Source organism: Chrysemys picta, chromosome 20 (assembly GCF_011386835.1).
Source record: "Chrysemys picta bellii isolate R12L10 chromosome 20, ASM1138683v2, whole genome shotgun sequence".
NCBI lineage: Eukaryota > Metazoa > Chordata > Testudines > Emydidae > Chrysemys > Chrysemys picta.
In genome coordinates, this window is record NC_088810.1 from 8029116 (window position 1) to 8043707 (window position 14592).

The 14592-nt window shown below is 65.0% G+C and overlaps 2 non-coding genes across 2 annotated transcripts; one reads left to right on the forward strand and one right to left on the reverse strand.

Annotated features, from left to right (window-relative positions):
* The first annotated feature begins 4562 nt into the window (after positions 1-4562).
* On the forward strand, positions 4563-4749 carry LOC135976930 (U2 spliceosomal RNA). The gene has a single exon (XR_010594190.1). It is a non-coding gene; the product is annotated as a U2 spliceosomal RNA (small nuclear RNA).
* Positions 4750-6893: 2144 nt separating this feature from the next.
* On the reverse strand, positions 6894-7079 carry LOC135976933 (U2 spliceosomal RNA). Its single transcript, XR_010594192.1, has one exon. It is a non-coding gene; the product is annotated as a U2 spliceosomal RNA (small nuclear RNA).
* Between the last annotated feature and the right edge of the window lie 7513 nt (positions 7080-14592).

Genomic DNA, 14592 nt, shown 5'->3' on the forward strand with positions numbered 1-14592 from the left:
CCACAGCAGGCAACGTTGACCGAGCCCCTGCCAGCTGGACACCTTTCACATCCACCCAGGTAGCCCGTAAGCTCTCTGAGCTGAGGCGTCTCAGCGCCCTCCCGTCGCCCAACCAGCGCAACCCCATCCCAAGAAGGGTCAGCGCCCCGCCACGCGTGGCCGCCCGGAATCCCGCCCCCCGCGGACCCGACGCCGGTCCCCAGGCCACCCTACGGGCGCCAACCGCAGGAAGAGCTAATGCGACCCCTCAACCTGCACCGCGAACCCCGCCTGCCGAGGGAACGGGGTCCACCCCCCAGCCTGCTCCACAAACTACTGCTGCCAGAGGAGTCAACGCCACAACCGGGCCGCGGCACCAGGCCCCCATCGTCCGGCGGACCGGCACGGCCCCAGAGGCCACCAGGCCGGTCCCTGCTGCCAGAAGGTCACACGTTCCCGTGACAACCCCCCAGACAGCAGCCGCACACGGAAGACCTGGCGTCACCCCCGCCCCCCTTGACCCGGTCCAGATTCCGCCAACAACCAGTGACGATCCTACCCCACCAGCGACTACGCCCCGGGACCCAACCGAGGAGTCCCCCGACCCACCAGTGAGACAACCCCTTGGCCACACGGCAAACCCGCGACCCACGCCGACCGAGGAGCCCGAGGACCAGCGGCCAAAGACTAGGCCAGCCACGCCTTGGCAGGCCGCCTGGATCGAGGAGCTCCAAGCGACAGCTTCCTTCGCGGAATTTGACCCACTCGTCGACAGGCTCACCCGCGAGCTGTCCGCGGAGATTGCCTTCAGGAGGACACCGAACCAGGAGACCACCCGGCCTGCCCCGAGACGGCCCGCCCCGCACCGTGACAACAACACCAGGGGAGCTGGAAGGAGGAACACCGGCCGCCGTTTCGACCCGGCAGCCGCGTCAAGGATCCAGAAGATGTACCGTACAAACCGCCTCAAGGCCGTGAGAGAGATCCTCGACGGGCCCCCGTCGTACTGCACGATCCCGCCCGAGCGCCTCTACAACTACTTCCTCGGAGTGTTCGGCGGCGTGCCCAGGAACGACGCGCAGCGCCCGGAGTGCCTCCGCCCCCTGCCCCGCATTCCCGACGCGGATGGCCTGGAGGCCGACTTCACCCCTAAAGAGGTGACGGCCAGGCTCTCCAGAACCAAGAACACTGCACCCGGAAAAGACAGCATCCCCTACAGCCTCCTCAAGAAACGGGACCCCGGCTGCCTCCTGCTCTCCACCATCTTTAACTTGTGCAAGCGCTTCGGCCGCTCCCCCACCTCCTGGAAGAAGGCCATGACCGTCTTGATTCCCAAGAAGGGCGAGCGGGATGACCCCAGCAACTGGAGACCCATCTCCCTCTGCTCCACCATGTACAAACTGTACGCCAGCTGCCTGGCAGCCAGGATCACGGAGTGGGCGACGACCGGGGGAGCCATCAGCCCTGCCCAGAAGGGCTTCATGCCGTCGGAGGGGTGCTACGAGCACAACTTCCTTCTCCAGACCGTCATCCAGACGACCAGGAGAACGCGGAGGCAGTGCTCGATAGCGTGGCTCGACCTGGCCAACGCCTTCGGGTCCATCCCCCACCATCACATCTTCGACACCCTACAGGAGTTTGGGATGCCAGAGACCTTTCTCCACCTGATCCGGGAGCTGTACGAGGGCTGCAGCACCACCATCCGATCGGTAGAAGGGGAGACCGCAGAGATACCGATCCACAGCGGCGTGAAGCAGGGTTGCCCCCTCAGCCCCATCGTCTTTAACCTCGCCATGGAGCCGCTCCTGCGGGCGATCTCCGACGGCGGCGACGGCTTCGACCTGCACGGCGAGAGGGTGAGCGTCCTGGCCTACGCGGATGACCTGGTCCTGATCGCGGACGACCCCGAGAGGCTCCAGGGCATGCTCGACACCATCGGGAGAGCCGCGGACTGGACGGGACTCCGCTTCAACGCCAAGAAGTGTGCGTCCCTCCACGTTGACGGGAGCAAGAGGGACTCGGTACTGATGACGGAGTTCCTCATCCAGGGCGAGTCCGTCGTTCCTCTGGCGGAGGGGCAGGCATACCAACACCTCGGCACACCGACAGGCTTCCGCGTCCAGCAGACCCCCGAGGACACCATCGGGGGGATCCTGCAGGACGTCGCCAAAATCGACACATCCCTACTGGCGCCGTGGCAGAAGATCAACGCCCTCAACACCTTCCTGATCCCCCGCATCGCCTTCGTCCTGAGGGGATCCGCCGTGGCAAAGGTGCCCCTCAACAAGGCGGACAACGCCATCCGGAAGCTGGTCAAAAACTGGATGTCCCTGCCCCGGAGAGCCAGCAACGAACTCGTATACATCAAGCACAGGCACGGTGGTGCCGGCGTCCCCCGTATGGGAGACCTCTGTGACGTTGCGGTCCTCACGCACGCCTTCCGCCTCCTGACGTGCCCGGACGCCAAAGTGAAGAACGTTGCAATGGCCGCCCTCCACGCCGCCACCGAGAAACGAATCGGCAGACCTCCCTCCGACCAAGATGTGGCCACCTTCATGAGCGGCTCCCTGGATGGCGACTTCACCCGGGACAGGGGAGACTTCGCCTCGCTGTGGACCCGCGCCCGCATTGCCACGCGCCGGCTGGGAAAGCGCCTGGGCTGCCGCTGGGAATGGAACGAGGAACGGCAGGAGCTGGGAGTCCTGATACCGCGGATCGGAACGGAGGACAACATCATCGTCACCCCCGGAGCCAGAGGCGTGCTGGAGAGATCGCTGAAGGCCGCCGTCCACGCGCTCTACGTGGACGCCCTGAAGAAAAAGCCGGACCAGGGTAAAGTCTTCGAAGTAACCAGCAAATGGGACTCCAGCAACCACTTCCTCCCCACAGGCAGCTTCACCCGGTTCGCCGACTGGCGGTTCATCCACCGCGCCCGGCTGAATTGCGTCCCGCTCAACGGTGCCATCCGCCACGGGAACCGGGACAAACGCTGCAGGAAGTGCGGGTACGTCAACGAAACCCTGCCCCACGTCCTATGCTGCTGCAAGCCCCACGCCAGAGCCTGGCAGCTACGCCACAACGCCGTCCAGGACCGTCTAGTGAAGGCCATCAACCCGCGTCTGGGAGAGATCACCGTCAACCGCGCCGTCCCCGGCACCGACAGCCCGCTGCGCCCGGACATCGTCGTCACGGACGAGGTGGGGAAAAAGATCATCCTGGTCGACGTAGCGATTCCGTTCGAGAACAGGACCCCGGCCTTCCGCGAAGCCCGAGCCCGCAAGCTCGAAAAATACGCCCCCCTGGCTGACACCCTGCGGACTAAGGGTTACGAGGTTCACGTCGACGCTCTGCTCGTTGGGGCCCTGGGTGCCTGGGACCCGTGTAACGAACGCGTGCTGAGGACCTGTGGGGTGGGCCGTCATTACGCGCGGCTCATGAGACGCCTAATGGTCTCGGACGCTATCCGTTGGTCCCGGGACATTTACATCGAGCACATCACCGGCCACCGCCAATACCAAGAGTGAGCCGGGGAGACCTCGTGCACCCACACACACCCCCTGCTGGACCCTATCCCCTGAGACGCCTGATGGTCTCAGACACTATCCGTTGGTCCCGGGACATTTACACGGAACACATCACCGGCCACCGCCAATACCAAGAGCGGGCCGATTAGACCTCGCCCACCTGCAAGGGAGGAGGGACTCGCTAACTCCCCCCTCCTCCCCCCACTGGACCTTACCCCCTGAGCCCCTAACCCACCCAACCTCACCGGCCACCGCCAACTCCGGGAGCGAGCCAGGGAAACCTCGCCCACCCACAAGGGACCTACCACCCTTCCCCCCCCGCTAGGCCTGAGCCCCAAATCCGCCCACCCAACCTCGCTGGCCGCCGCCAATGCCAAGAGCGAGCCGGGGAGCCCTCGCCCACCGACAAGGGGGCAGAGATCCTACCCCCCTGAGCCCCTTCCCACCCAACCCCACCAGCCGCTTCCAGTGCTGAGGGCGAACCAGGAAGACCTTGCCCACTTGGAAGGGGGAGGGGTCCCATCCTTCCCCCCCCGCCCCAGCCCTGAACCCGGCCACCGCCGATAACAAGAGTGTGCCACGGGGACCCTGCCCACCGACAAAGGAGAAGTGGCCTATATTCCCCCCCCGCCCCCCCCGATGGGCCTTGTCTCTCGAGCCCTGAACCCACCCAACCTCACCGGCCACCGTCAATACTCAGGAGTGAGCCGGGGAGACCTCACCCGCCCGCAAGGGGGATGGGACCTATCAACCCCCCCCCACCCTGCAGGGCTTCTTTCCCCTGGATCCCCTGGATCCCACCCCGTGAGGGTCGCCCCATCACCATCACCCAACCCACCTACTTGTGCCCATGGCTACTGGTACCCCATGTATGGATGATTGACCCTCACCGATTACCAACTAGGTCTTGATCTCGCCCGCCACCCACCCCCCCATTGGGGACACTACAGTCCGTATATATTATGTGAGCTGCCCACCCCAACACAACAACGTCCCCACATACTCTGTATGTTCCCCCCAATGACTGACACCTGACTCCTTGAATCGTTTGTACCGTCTTTATTTTTAAATATTCTCTAATAAAATTTAAATCTGTTCTTATCAGTTTAATATCTGATACGTCCTCTATCTGAGGACTATATATTAAATGGATTTTTGGAACAGGGAGATGGAATAGGAGCTTGCTCTTCCTGGCTCTTTGAGCTGTGGTCCAAGTGTAGTGTCTGTTCTTATCAGTTTAATCTTTATTAATTCTACATGATAAGCTACTACCTAGATCTATATCAGTTTAATCTGAATCTCTACTGATACACTGTATCAGCTATCTTAAAGAGCTCATGGTGCCCTGGGATGCATCCTGCAACCCCTAAACCTAAAGCTCTGACCACTGCCCCAGCACAGCCCGTTGCTCGACACAGGCTCCCGGCTGTTACGCCTGGTCCTCCCCGGAGATCTTCTCAGACCACTACCCGAAAGAAGACTCTCGGTGCCTCAGAGCCATGGCAATCCAGCAGACCCAGAGGGAAGTGCGAAGACAAGGAGAATCGCCCCCAAGATGCTGCTGCAGAAAGCTCTTCCATCCGAGGACCAGCCTGCAGGAACACCACCGAGAGCGTACACCCCAGTCTCCGACCGCCGGGAGGCCGCCCTGCAGTGCTCCAACCGCTGGAAGACCCTGCAGCCGACCGCCAGCAGCTGCAACCACCGGGAGTCTGCCCCACCTCGCTCCTGCCGCGGGAAGAGCCGCAGCCGCGGAGAGACAGCCTCCCCACGCCCCTGCTGCCCGAGACATCCACGGCCGCCCGGTTGCTGCTGCTGCCGCCAGGAGTCCGTCCCCACGTGTCCCAGCTGCCGGAGAGGAGCCCCACTGGCCATCTGCTGCCCCTGGGGCCAGGTATCCTTCTCACTGAGCCCCAGCACCTACCCCCTTCAGGGGATTCTCCCGCGGCTCCCCCACCGCCCATGCCGCCGGGGGGTTGCCCCCCCTCCCCAAAGCGGCCGCCCATGCCACCGGGGGACCCGTGCCCCACGCCCTGGCCGCCCCCCCTGGCGCAGCCTGGGGACCCCCGCCACGCGCCTCAGCCGCTGCTGCTCCGGCCGCCGGGGGATCCCTGCCCCGAGCCCCAGCCCCTGCCGCGTGTCCACCTTGGGGAGCCGGGCCGCGTGCTCCAGCTGCCCTTACCCCAGCCACCGGTGGGGGACTCCTGCCCCACGCCCTGGCCACCTCTGCTTGGGCAGCCCGGGGAGCCCCACCGCGTGTCCCGACCGCCGCTGCCCGAACCGCCGTCAGGGGTTCCCTGCCCCGTGCCCCGACTGCCGCTGCCTCCACAGCCCGGGGAGCCCCGCGGCGTGCCGCAGCCGCCGCGACCCGAGCCACCCGGGGACTCCTGCCCCGTGCCCCGACTGCCGCTGCCTCCACAGCCCGGGGAGCCTTGGAGCTTGGAGCTCCTTGATCCAGGCGGCCTGCCAAGGCGTGGCTGGCCTAGACTTTGGCCGCTGGTCCTCGGGCTCCTCAGTCGGCGTGGGTCGTGGGTTTGCCGTGTGGTCAAGGGGTTGTCTCGCTGGTGGGTCGGGGGACTCCTCGGTTGGGTCCCGGGGCGTAGTCGCTGGTGGGGTAGGATCGTCACTGGTTGTTGGCGGAATCTGGACCGGGTCAAGGGGGGCGGGGGTGACGCCAGGTCTTCCGTGTGCGTCTGCTGTCTGGGGGGTTGTCACGGGAACGTGTGACCTTCTGGCAGCAGGGACCGGCCTGGTGAAAGTAGGTCCTGGTGACATAGAAAGCAATGGGAGCGCGAGGGGAGCGCGCTGTTCCAAGGAAAGGTATCGCTTCTCGGCTCTATGAGCTAAGATCAAGTATCTGTTCTTATCAGTCTAATCCTTATTAATTGAACATGATAAGATACTGCCTAGATCTATATCAGTTTAATCTGAATCTCTACTGATACACTGTATCAGCTATCTTAAAGAGCTCATGGTGCCCTGGGATGCATCCTGCAACCCCTAACACGCAACCTAAAGCTCTGACCACTGTCCCAGCACAGCCTGTTGCTCGACACAGACTCCCGGCTGTTACACCTGGTCCTCCCCGGGACCAACGGATAGTGTCTGAGACCATCAGGCGTCTCATACTACACTTGATCTTAGCCAAAAGGCCGAGAAGCTGAGAAACACTGACCCAAAGCCCACATTTACATAACATGTGAGAACCAGTCTCTTCAAAATTTTATAAAACAACAGTAAAGTAGAAATGAAAACAGCTGCTCAAGTAGGTAAACCCCCCATCAGAAAAAAAAAAAAACATACAAAAAACACAGCCGAACGGTCTGAGCACCGATAGAGCCCAAAAGATTTTTTTTTTTCTATTTTTTGAACAAGCATGTTCTCCCCGGAGGGAGGCGCACCACACCTGGAAGTACTACAATACCAGGCTGATGCATGGAGTGGAAGGAGCAAGCTCCTATTCCATCTCCCTGTTCCAAAAATCCATTTAATATAAAGTTCTCACATCGAGAACATATCAGATATTAAACTGATAAGAACAGATTTAAATTTTATTAGAGAATATTTAAAAGAAATAAACGATACAGAAAATTTAAAGCGTAAGTTATTGGTCATTGGGGGTAACATGCAGAGTATGGGGGTATGTTGGTGTTTTGGGGCTGGGCAGCACACATAGTATATACACACTGCAATGTCCCCAATGAGGGGTGGGTAACCGGTGGGCGGGATCAGGACACAGTCGATAAACGGTGAGGGTCTATCACCCATACGGGAGGTAGAGATAGTCATGGGTATAAGTAAGCGGGCTGGGTAATGGGGATGGGGTGACCCTCACGTGGCGGGATTCAGCTAGGTTTGGTGGGTTTAGGGCTCAGGGGATAGGGTCCAGCAGGGGGTGTGTGTGGGTGCACGAGGTCTCCCCGGCTCACTCTTGGTATTGGCGGTGGCCGGTGATGTGCTCGATGTAAATGTCCCGGGACCAACGGATAGCGTCCGAGACCATTAGGCGTCTCATGAGCCGCGCGTAATGACGGCCCACCCCACAGGTCCTCAGCACGCGTTCGTTACACGGGTCCCAGGCACCCAGGGCCCCAACGAGCAGAGCGTCGACGTGAACCTCGTAACCCTTAGTCCGCAGGGTGTCAGCCAGGGGGGCGTATTTTTCGAGCTTGCGGGCTCGGGCTTCGCGGAAGGCCGGGGTCCTGTTCTCGAACGGAATCGCTACGTCGACCAGGATGATCTTTTTCCCCACCTCGTCCGTGACGACGATGTCCGGGCGCAGCGGGCTGTCGGTGCCGGGGACGGCGCGGTTGACGGTGATCTCTCCCAGACGCGGGTTGATGGCCTTCACTAGACGGTCCTGGACGGCGTTGTGGCGTAGCTGCCAGGCTCTGGCGTGGGGCTTGCAGCAGCATAGGACGTGGGGCAGGGTTTCGTTGACGTACCCGCACTTCCTGCAGCGTTTGTCCCGGTTCCCGTGGCGGATGGCACCGTTGAGCGGGACGCAATTCAGCCGGGCGCGGTGGATGAACCGCCAGTCGGCGAACCGGGTGAAGCTGCCTGTGGGGAGGAAGTGGTTGCTGGAGTCCCATTTGCTGGTTACTTCGAAGACTTTACCCTGGTCCGGCTTTTTCTTCAGGGCGTCCACGTAGAGCGCGTGGACGGCGGCCTTCAGCGATCTCTCCAGCACGCCTCTGGCTCCGGGGGTGACGATGATGTTGTCCTCCGTTCCGATCCGCGGTATCAGGACTCCCAGCTCCTGCCGTTCCTCGTTCCATTCCCAGCGGCAGCCCAGGCGCTTTCCCAGCCGGCGCGTGGCAATGCGGGCGCGGGTCCACAGCGAGGCGAAGTCTCCCCTGTCCCGGGCGAAGTCGCCATCCAGGGAGCCGCTCATGAAGGTGGCCACATCTTGGTCGGAGGGAGGTCTGCCGATTCGTTTCTCGGTGGCGGCGTGGAGGGCGGCCATTGCAACGTTCTTCACTTTGGCGTCCGGGCACGTCAGGAGGCGGAAGGCGTGCGTGAGGACCGCAACGTCACAGAGGTCTCCCATACGGGGGACGCCGGCACCACCGTGCCTGTGCTTGATGTATACGAGTTCGTTGCTGGCTCTCCGGGGCAGGGACATCCAGTTTTTGACCAGCTTCCGGATGGCGTTGTCCGCCTTGTTGAGGGGCACCTTTGCCACGGCGGATCCCCTCAGGACGAAGGCGATGCGGGGGATCAGGAAGGTGTTGAGGGCGTTGATCTTCTGCCACGGCGCCAGTAGGGATGTGTCGATTTTGGCGACGTCCTGCAGGATCCCCCCGATGGTGTCCTCGGGGGTCTGCTGGACGCGGAAGCCTGTCGGTGTGCCGAGGTGTTGGTATGCCTGCCCCTCCGCCAGAGGAACGACGGACTCGCCCTGGATGAGGAACTCCGTCATCAGTACCGAGTCCCTCTTGCTCCCGTCAACGTGGAGGGACGCACACTTCTTGGCGTTGAAGCGGAGTCCCGTCCAGTCCGCGGCTCTCCCGATGGTGTCGAGCATGCCCTGGAGCCTCTCGGGGTCGTCCGCGATCAGGACCAGGTCATCCGCGTAGGCCAGGACGCTCACCCTCTCGCCGTGCAGGTCGAAGCCGTCGCCGCCGTCGGAGATCGCCCGCAGGAGCGGCTCCATGGCGAGGTTAAAGACGATGGGGCTGAGGGGGCAACCCTGCTTCACGCCGCTGTGGATCGGTATCTCTGCGGTCTCCCCTTCTACCGATCGGATGGTGGTGCTGCAGCCCTCGTACAGCTCCCGGATCAGGTGGAGAAAGGTCTCTGGCATCCCAAACTCCTGTAGGGTGTCGAAGATGTGATGGTGGGGGATGGACCCGAAGGCGTTGGCCAGGTCGAGCCACGCTATCGAGCACTGCCTCCGCGTTCTCCTGGTCGTCTGGATGACGGTCTGGAGAAGGAAGTTGTGCTCGTAGCACCCCTCCGACGGCATGAAGCCCTTCTGGGCAGGGCTGATGGCTCCCCCGGTCGTCGCCCACTCCGTGATCCTGGCTGCCAGGCAGCTGGCGTACAGTTTGTACATGGTGGAGCAGAGGGAGATGGGTCTCCAGTTGCTGGGGTCATCCCGCTCGCCCTTCTTGGGAATCAAGACGGTCATGGCCTTCTTCCAGGAGGTGGGGGAGCGGCCGAAGCGCTTGCACAAGTTAAAGATGGTGGAGAGCAGGAGGCAGCCGGGGTCCCGTTTCTTGAGGAGGCTGTAGGGGATGCTGTCTTTTCCGGGTGCAGTGTTCTTGGTTCTGGAGAGCCTGGCCGTCACCTCTTTAGGGGTGAAGTCGGCCTCCAGGCCATCCGCGTCGGGAATGCGGGGCAGGGGGCGGAGGCACTCCGGGCGCTGCGCGTCGTTCCTGGGCACGCCGCCGAACACTCCGAGGAAGTAGTTGTAGAGGCGCTCGGGCGGGATCGTGCAGTACGACGGGGGCCCGTCGAGGATCTCTCTCACGGCCTTGAGGCGGTTTGTACGGTACATCTTCTGGATCCTTGACGCGGCTGCCGGGTCGAAACGGCGGCCGGTGTTCCTCCTTCCAGCTCCCCTGGTGTTGTTGTCACGGTGCGGGGCGGGCCGTCTCGGGGCAGGCCGGGTGGTCTCCTGGTTCGGTGTCCTCCTGAAGGCAATCTCCGCGGACAGCTCGCGGGTGAGCCTGTCGACGAGTGGGTCAAATTCCGCGAAGGAAGCTGTCGCTTGGAGCTCCTCGATCCAGGCGGCCTGCCAAGGCGTGGCTGGCCTAGTCTTTGGCCGCTGGTCCTCGGGCTCCTCGGTCGGCGTGGGTCGCGGGTTTGCCGTGTGGCCAAGGGGTTGTCTCACTGGTGGGTCGGGGGACTCCTCGGTTGGGTCCCGGGGCGTAGTCGCTGGTGGGGTAGGATCGTCACTGGTTGTTGGCGGAATCTGGACCGGGTCAAGGGGGGCGGGGGTGACGCCAGGTCTTCCGTGTGCGGCTGCTGTCTGGGGGGTTGTCACGGGAACGTGTGACCTTCTGGCAGCAGGGACCGGCCTGGTGGCCTCTGGGGCCGTGCCGGTCCGCCGGACGATGGGGGCCTGGTGCCGCGGCCCGGTTGTGGCGTTGACTCCTCTGGCAGCAGTAGTTTGTGGAGCAGGCTGGGGGGTGGACCCCGTTCCCTCGGCAGGCGGGGTTCGCGGTGCAGGTTGAGGGGTCGCATTAGCTCTTCCTGCGGTTGGCGCCCGTAGGGTGGCCTGGGGACCGGCGTCGGGTCCGCGGGGGGCGGGATTCCGGGCGGCCACGCGTGGCGGGGCGCTGACCCTTCTTGGGATGGGGTTGCGCTGGTTGGGCGACGGGAGGGCGCTGAGACGCCTCAGCTCAGAGAGCTTACGGGCTACCTGGGTGGATGTGAAAGGTGTCCAGCTGGCAGGGGCTCGGTCAACGTTGCCTGCTGTGGGAGGTGCCGTCTCGATGGTGGATCCCTGGTCCAATGACTCGGGGGTTGGAGTGGGTTGTAAGGTGGCGGTTGGCGGGGGTGCCCCGTTTCCACGCGGCGCGGGAGCAGCGGGCCGGGGCGCAGGGGGGCGAGAGGCCGGAACCGGAGCTGTCGCTGAACGGGCTCTCTTGCAGCTGGCCTGGTGTGTCTTGCATCTCTTCTGAGTGTCGAAGGGCAGGTTGCAGAGGGCGCAGCTGAAGGTGGTGGATTTGCCATGGCACCTCTTCAAGTGCCTGGTGACTCCTCCGAGGAGGCGGAAACGCCGGGGCGGCGAGCAGATGGGGCAGGTGAGCGCATCAGCGGCAAGGGGGTATGTGAGGTAGATGGTGTCCTCGTCACCCCCCTGCGGAGCGGGGGTCTCAGTGGTAGTAGAGGTTTCTCCAGTAAGGGTGTCCCGCTGGGGGTCGGGCGGGGACTGCTGGGGACCAGGGGGTGTGACTGGTGCCCGCCGGGGGACAGGGGAGCCGTCTCGTGGTGGCTGGAGCTGCTGGGGAGCAGGGGGCGTGTCTGGGTACCGCAGGAGGACCGGGGAGGCATCTTGTGGTGATTGGGGCGTGTGGCAGAGTTCCCTTGACAGCCGGGGGACGTGGGGTGGGGAGTTCAGCGGTTGTGGCTGCTGTGGGGCGGTGTGGGGGTCTCCCGTTGGCTGGAGCAGCAGGAGCGTGGAGGATGTCCCTGGCGGTTGGGGTGGCAGGGGAGTGGTTGGGGGGTCCCCCGGTGGCTGGAGCAGCTGGTGGACAGCGGGGGAGTCGCTCTGCAGCTGGAGTGCCAGGTGATGGGGGGGCAGGTTTCCCAGGTTCTGCGGCAGTCGGCGGGCAGCGGGTCGGGGTCCTGTCTGCCGGGGCGCATCAGTGGGCTCCTCGGGCACTGTGAGCGGTGGCGGCTGGAGCGCAGGGTGGGAGGCCCCCTGTAGCTCGGGCGGTGGCGGCTGGGGCGGGTGGTGGGGATCCCCTGGCTGCATAGGCGGCAGCTGCGCGGGGCAGGAGACCCCCGGGGGCTCAGACAGCGGCGGCCGGGGCGGGTGGTGGGGATCCCCCGGCTGCATAGGCGGCAGCAGCGCGGGGCAGGAGATCCCCAGGGGCCAAGGCAGCGGTGACTGGGCCACGTGGCGGGGCTCCTCGTGTTGCCCGAGCAGCTGCAGCTGGGGAGCGGAGCAGGAGTCCCCTGGCGGTGGGACCAGCGGCGGCTGCGGGGCTCCGCGGGGCTCCCCGGGCTGCCCAGGCAGCGGCAGCCGGGGAGCGGGACAGGGGTCTCCGGGCGGCAGCCGGGGCACGTGGCGGGAGTCCCCGAGCGGCGGCGGCGAGGGTGCGCCGCGGGTCTCCCCGGGCCGCTCGGGCAGTGGCAGCCGGGCAGCGGGGCAGGAGTCCCCAGGCAGCCCCGGCCGCGGTACGCCGCGGGGCTCCGCGGACCGCGGCAGCCGGGGCGCGGGGCGGGAGTCCCCGAGCGGCGGCGGCGGCGGCGTGCCACCGGGCTCCCCGGGCTGCTCCGGCAGTGGCAGCCGGGGAACGGGGCAGGAGTCCCCCAGCGGCGGCGGTGCGCCGCGGGGCTCCCCGGGCTGCTCCGATAGCCGGAGAGCGGGGCAGGAGCCCCCGGGCGGCGGCGGCGGAGGCGCGCCGCAGGGCTCCCCGGGCCGTGTAGGCAGCGGTAACCGGGGAGCGGGGCAGGAGTCCCCGGGCGGCGGCGGCGGCGCTCCGCGGGGCTCCCCGGGCTGCTCAAGCAGCGGCAGCCGGGGAGCGGGGCAGGAGTCCCCCGGCGGCGGCGGCGGCGCGCCGCGGGGCTCCCCGGGCTGCTCCGGTAGTGGCAGCCGGGGAACGGGGCAGGAGTCCCCCAGCGGCGGCGGCGGAGGCGCGCCGCAGGGCTCCCCGGGCCGTGTAGGCAGCGGTAACCGGGGAGCGGGGCAGGAGTCCCCCGGCGGCGGCGGCAGCGCGCCGCGGGGCTCCCCGGGCTGCTCCGGTATTGGCAGCCGGGGAACGGGGCAGGAGTCCCCGGGCGGCGGAGGCGCGCCGCGGGGCTCCCCGGGCTGCTCAAGCAGCGGCAGCCGGGGAGCGGGGCAGGAGTCCCCCGGTTGCGGCGGCAGCGCGCCGCGGGGCTCCCCGGGCTGCTCCGGTAGTGGCAGCCGGGGAACGGGGCAGGAGTCCCCGGGCGGCGGAGGCGCGCCGCGGGGCTCCCCGGGCTGCTCAAGCAGCGGCAGCCGGGGAGCGGGGCAGGAGTCCCCGGGTGGCTCGGGTCGCGGCGGCTGCGGCACGCCGCGGGGCTCCCCGGGCTGTGGAGGCAGCGGCAGTCGGGGCACGGGGCAGGGAACCCCTGACGGCGGTTCGGGCAGCGGCGGTCGGGACACGCGGTGGGGCTCCCCGAGCTGCCCAAGCAGAGGTGGCCAGGGCGTGGGGCAGGAGTCCCCCACCGGTGGCTGGGGTAAGGGCAGCTGGAGCACGCGGCCCGGCTCCCCAAGGTGGACACGCGGCAGGGGCTGGGGCTCGGGGCAGGGATCCCCCGGCGGCCGGAGCAGCAGCGGCTGAGGCGCGTGGCGGGGGTCCCCAGGCTGCGCCAGGGGGGGCGGCCAGGGCGTGGGGCACGGGTCCCCCGGTGGCATGGGCGGCCGCTTTGGGGAGGGGGGGCAACCCCCCCGGCGGCATGGGCGGTGGGGGAGCCGCGGGAGAATCCCCTGGAGGGGGTAGGTGCTGGGGCTCAGTGAGAAGGATACCTGGCCCCAGGGGCAGCAGATGGCCAGTGGGGCTCCTCTCCGGCAGCTGGGACACGTGGGGACGGACTCCTGGCGGCAGCAGCAGCAACCGGGCGGCAGTGGATGTCTCGTGCAGCAGGGGCGTGGGGAGGCAGTCTCTCCGCGGCTGCGGCTCTTCCCGCGGCAGGAGCGAGGTGGGGCAGACTCCCGGTGGTTGCAGCTGCTGGCGGTCGGCTGCAGGATCTTCCAGCGGTTGGAGCACTGCAGGGCGGCCTCCCGGCGGTCGGAGACTGGGGTGTACGCTCTCGGTGGTGTTCCTGCAGGCTGGTCCTCGGATGGAAGAGCTTTCTGCAGCAACATCTTGGGGGCGATTCTCCTTGTCTTCGCACTTCCCTCTGGGTCTGCTGGTTTGCCATGGCTCTGAGGCACCGAGAGTCTTCTTTCGGGTAGTGGTCTGAGAAGATCTCCGGGGAGGACCAGGCGTAACAGCCGGGAGCCTGTGTCGAGCAATGGGCTGTGCTGGGACAGTGGTCAGAGCTTTAGGTTGCGTGTTAGGGGTTGCAGGATGCATCCCAGGGCACCATGAGCTCTTCAGGATGGCTGATACAGTGTATCAGTAGAGATTCAGATTAAACTGATATAGATCTAGGTAGTGGCTTATCATGTTCAATTAATAAAGATTAAACTGATAAGAACAGATTTAAATTTTATTAGAGAATATTTAAAAGAAATAAACGATACAGAAAATTTAAAGCGTAAGTTATTGGTCATTGGGGGTAACATGCAGAGTATGGGGGTATGTTGGTGTTTTGGGGCTGGGCAGCACACATAGTATATACACACTGCAATGTCCCCAATGAGGGGTGGGTAACCGGTGGGCGGGATCAGGACACAGTCGATAAACGGTGAGGGTCTATCACCCATACGGGAGGTAGAGATAGT